The sequence below is a fragment of the Macrotis lagotis genome, chromosome 6, assembly GCF_037893015.1.
Source record: "Macrotis lagotis isolate mMagLag1 chromosome 6, bilby.v1.9.chrom.fasta, whole genome shotgun sequence".
Lineage (NCBI taxonomy): Eukaryota > Metazoa > Chordata > Mammalia > Peramelemorphia > Peramelidae > Macrotis > Macrotis lagotis.
In genome coordinates, this window is record NC_133663.1 from 170,322,812 (window position 1) to 170,328,388 (window position 5,577).

Here is a 5,577-nt window from a genome sequence, read left to right on the forward strand (position 1 = left end):
GGGGGAGCAGGGGGAAGGGGTGGGGATGTGAATAAAGGAGGAGAGGATGGACCATAGGGGGATAGTGGCCAGATATAACACATTTTCTTTCTTACTTCATGCAAGGGGCTGGGATTGGAAGGCCTGCCCAGGACCATAGGGCCAGGTGGATTCTGGGCCTAAGGAGTGGTATGGGGGCTCAGGGCTTCTTGGCTCCAGGACTAGGGATCTGTCTGCTGAGCCAGTCAACAACCCTACAGCAGAGTCATAGTGAAAGGAGAGAGAAAATAGAGTACATGGTAGTGGAGAAATAAGAAAGGAGGGAGCTGCGATCAGCAATGGCAATGGTGGAAAAACAAGGAAGTAACTTCTGTGATGGACTTATCATAAAGAATGACATCCTATTCAGCACAGCAGCAGCCCTTTTCCTCCTCCAGTGCGGTCAGTGATGACCTCCGACTCCCCAGTAACCATGTCGAAGGGACCCGCAGTTGGCATTGATCTCGGCACCACTTACTCCTGTGTGGGTTTTCCAACATGGGAAAGTGGAGATCATTGCCAATGACCAAGGAAACAGGACCACCCCAAACTACGTTGCCTTCAATGACACAGAACGTTTAATTGGTGATGCTGCAAAGAATCAAGTTGCAATGAACCCCACCAAAACGGTGTTTGATGCCAAATGTCTGATTGGTCGAAGATTCGATGATGCAGTTGTGCAGTCAGACATGAAGCATTGGCTTTTCATGGTGGTGAATGATGCAGGCAGACCTAAGGTCCAAGTGGAGTACAAAGGGGAGACCAAAAGTTTCTACCCAGAAGAAGTATCTTCAATGGTCTTGACTAAGATGAAAGAAATTGCTGAAGCTTACCTTGGGAAGACTGTCACGAATGCTGTGGTCACAGTACCTGCCTATTTCAACGATTCCCAACGTCAGGCCACCAAGGATGCTGGAACCATCTCTGGTCTCAATGTGCTCCATATCATCAATGAGCCAACTGCTGCTGCTATTGCTTATGGCTTGGACAAAAAAGTTGGTGCTGAGAGCAATGTGTTGATCTTTGACTTTGGAGGTGGTACTTTTGATGTCTCTATTCTTACCATTGAAGATGGCATCTTTTAGGTCAAGTTCACAGCTGGGGACACCCACTTGGGTGGAGAGGACTTTGACAACCGCATGGTCAACCATTTCATTGCCGAGTTCAAGCGAAAGCACAAGAAAGACATCAGTGAGAACAAGCGGGCTGTTCGCCGTCTCCGCACTGCTTGTGAACTTGAAAAACGTACCCTCTCTTCCAGTACCCAGGCCAGTATTGAGATTGACTCCCTCTATGAAGATATCGACTTCTACACATCAATCACCCAAGCCCATTTTGAGCAGCTGAATGCTGATCTTTTCTGTGGCACCCTGGACCCTGTGGAAAAGGCATTAAGAGATGCTAAACTAGATAAATCCCAGGTTCATGACATCGTCCTGGTGGGTGGTTCCACTTGAATTCCCAAAATCCAGAAGCTTCTGCAAGACTTCTTCAATGGCAAGGAGCTCAACAAGAGTTTCAATCCTGATGAGGCTGTTGCTTATGGTGCAGCTGTCCAGGCTTCCATTCTGTCAGGAGATAAGTCTGAGAATGTGTAGGACTTGTTGCTTTTGGATGTCACTCCTCTTTCCCTTGGAATTGAAACTGCTGGTGGTGTGATGACAGTTCTGATCAAATGTAATACCACCATTCCCACCAAGCAGACACAGACCTTCACCACCTATTCGGACAACCAACCTGGTGTGCTTATTCAGGTTTATGAAGGTGAAAGAGCTATGACAAAGGATAACAACCTGCTTGGCAAATTTGAGCTCACAGGAATTCCTCCAGCACCCAGGGGTGTTCCTCAAATTGAAGTGACATTCGACATTGATGCAAATAGCATTCTCAATGTTTCTTCTGTGGATAAGAGCACAGGCAAGGAGAACAAGATTACCATCACCAATGACAAAGGTCGACTGAGCAAAGAAGACATTGAGTGTATGGTTCAGGAAGCTGAGAAATACAAGGCTGAGGATGAGAAGCAGAGAGACAAGGTGTCCTCCAAAATTTCCCTTGAATCTTATGCTTTCAACATGAAGGCTACTGTCGAGGATGAAAAAATGCAAGGGAAAATTGGTGATGAAGACAAACAAAAGATTCTTGACAAATGCAATGAAATAATCAACTGGCTAGATAAGAACCAGATGGCTGAGAAGGAAGAATTTGAGCATCAGCAAAAAGAATTGGAGGTCTGCAACTCCATTATTACTAAGCTGTACCAGAGTGCAGGGGGAATGTCAGGAGGCATGCCAGGAGGAATGCCTGGTGGGTTCCCAGGGGGTGGAGCAGCCCCATCCGGGGGTGCTTCTTCTGGACCCACCATTGAATAAGTTGATTAAACAAAGCAGAAGAAAGAGCATTCCACACAACTTTCCAAAAATTGAAGGAGTCAAATTTTAGCTAAGGCAGTAGCCAGTTTAAAAGTAACATTTAAGCTACTGTATAAATCTGGGCATTCTGAATACTTGAATGTGTGCAGAAGGAGAAGTGAACAACATTGCACTTTATCAGTACTGTAAAAAAAGTGGAAATGCAATTCTTTGTCCTGGAAAATAAAGTATTTAAAATTGGCACCTAAAAAAAAAAAAAAGAATGACATCCACCCATGACAGAGTTGTTGGTGTTGGAACAAAGACTCAAGCACATTTTTTTTTATTATTAATTGGGGGAGGGTGCAAGGTAAGTGGAGCTGGATGGCCTGCCTGGGGCCACATATCAGGGTGATCTTTGGGTGTCTGGGGCCACATTTGGATCCGGGTGCTCCTGGCTCAAGGGCCAATGCTCTGTCTGCCACCCAGCCACCCCTACTATTGTTACTATTTTATTTTATTTTGGGTCTTTTTTTTTCTTCTTTTTGGTTTTTGCAGGGCAGTGGGGATTGGGTGGCTTGCATGTCACACGGCTGGGTGAAGGTTGGGTTACGATGCTGGATATGGGCTCAGGTGCTCATGGCTCCAGGGCTGGTGCTTTGTCCATTGCACCACCTGGCCATACCTACAAATATTACTATTATTTTTTATTTTAATTTTTTTCTCTCCCCTTTACTCTTTCCCCCAAGCAAGTCTATCTATATTCATGGGGGAAGAGGGGTATTTTGTTTACTTGTAAACAAGAATATTTTATTAATATAAAAAAATTTGTACAAAATGAGAATAAAAAAATAAATTTAAAAAAATTTATCTAAATTTAAGAGAGGGAGATTGACATCTGCCACTAGTAGAGTTTATCTGTCTATGTCTTCCTATAGCTCATTTAGCTTCTCCTCTAAGAATTTGGATGCTATACCACTTAGTACATACATATTTAGTATTGAAATTGCTTCATTGTCTATGGTAGCTTTAAGAGGATGTAGTTTCCTTCATTATCTCTTTTAATGAAATCTATTTTAGCACTGCTTTGTCTGAGATAAGGATTGCTATCCCTGCCTTTTACACTTTGGCTGAAGCAAAATATATTCTGCTCCAACCTTTAATTTTTACTCTCTGTATATATCTCTCTGCATCAAAGGAGTTTCTTGAAAGCAGCATATTGTAGGATTCTGGTTTTTAATCCATTCTGCTATTACCTTATGTTTTATGGGAGATTTCATTCCATTCACATTCAAAAATTATAATTACTAACCCTTTATTGCCCTCCATTTTATCTTCCCTCTGTTTGTATTGTTTGTATATTCACCTTTTTTTACTTTATCCTCCTTTCCCAGTATTTTATTTATGAATACTACATCCTTCAGTGTGTTTGCCCCCTGATACACACCCCTTCCCCTGTCTTTCCCCTTTTCCTTTGCCCCTTCTTACTTCCCTTCATTATTTTAGTTCCTCTTTTCCTCCTCCCTCCCTCTTTCCTCTTTTAATATTTGAAATGTTAATAATTTTCATAACTTATTGTGTATATGGTAATCCTTCTTTGAACAGAATATGATAAGAGAATGTTTAATGCAGTTTTCAGTTCCTCTGTTCTCCTTTATTGCAATATGTCCTTTGTACCTCTCATGCAATGTGATATACTATATTCAATGTCCTCTATCCTACCATCTCTTTACCCCCCCTTTAAGGAGAAATTGTTTTTAAATCCTTGTGAGTCAAGATAAGTCATGGGTGTCTATTACTTCTGGCTAAAAGCATTATGAGAATCTTTCTCCCAGGTGGGGACATTGCTAATTTCATCTTATTTACTAGCATTTTTTTTGCTTTTCCCTGTTTTTTCCTTTTTCATGTCTCTCTTGAATTTCTTGTTTGAAATCCATATTTTCTGTTTAGCTCTGGACTTTGATTGAGGAAAAGTTGCAAATAAACTTTTTCATTAAGTATCCATCATTTCCCCTGTAGGAGAAGGCTCAATTTTGCAGGATAGTGTTCTTGGCTGCATTCCAAGCTCCATTGTTCTTTGGAATATTGAATTGCAGGCATTTTAATCACTTAATGTTGATGCAGCCAAGGCCTGTGTAATCCTTACAGTGGCTCCTTGCTATCTAAACCATTTCTGTCTGGTTGCTTTCAAGATTTTCTCTTGGATATTTCTGAAATTTGACCACAATATTCCTTGGTGTTTTCATTTTATGATCCCTTTCAGGAGGGGATTGATGCATTATTTCTATAACTATTTTATCCCTGTGGTTCCATGATATCAGGGCAATTTTCCTTCAAAAGATCTTGAAGTATTTAGCCCATGCTATTTTTTATCCTCAGTGTGCTCAGGAAGCCCAGTGATTCTTATGTTGTCTCTTCTGGATCTATTCTTTAAGTCAATAGTTTTACTGGTGAGGTATTTTTCATTTTCTTTTAGTTTTTTCAAATTTTTTGTTTAGTTCAACAGATTCTTGTTGTGTCATGATATCATTAGTTTCCACAGATTCCATTTTTTAGTGAATAATTTTCTGTATTTTCCTTTTGAAACTATTTTGCCAATTGATAAATTCTATTTTTGAATGAGTTTTCCATTTTCCCAATTATGGTTTTGATAGAATTAATTTCTTGTTGCAAGATGTAAATTTTCTCTTGTTAGGTGCTAGTTTTCTCTTGCATTTCTTTTCCCAATTTTTTCAATTGGTTTTTGAACTCCTGCCTGATCTCTTCTAAGAAATCTTTCTGGGCTGGAGACCAATTCATATTCTTCACAGAAATTCTGGCTCTCTCTGAGTCAGGGTTTTTTGTCTTCAACATAATTTTCAATGGACCCTTTTTCTGCTGGCCTTTCTTCATTTTCCTAGGACTTTGGGGGAGGGGCTGGTTCATAGATCTTGGGATTTGAAAATCCAAGAGGCTTTATTGACTGTGGTTGGTGACTGTGGGTAGCCATTAATGGGGTTCTAGAGGCTTTTTCTGGAGTGTCTGTAACCTTGATGTTTTAGCCACACCCTAGGCCTGGGTGGGGTGGAGGGACTAGCAGGGTCTGAATTATCCTTGAACAATGTGGGCTGGGCCCTCAGGCTAAGTAATTATTCACTCAGTAGGAGAGAGATCTGCTGCCCACATCTGAGCCTGTGGGGGTGGGAAGGTTGTTACTATTTTTTTTTCT

The 5,577-nt window shown here is 41.1% G+C and overlaps 1 pseudogene; it reads left to right on the plus strand.

The window, feature by feature from the left end:
* The first annotated feature begins 438 nt into the window (after nucleotides 1-438).
* On the plus strand, nucleotides 439-2,399 carry LOC141491921 (heat shock cognate 71 kDa protein pseudogene; annotated as a pseudogene).
* Nucleotides 2,400-5,577: the final 3,178 nt, after the last annotated feature.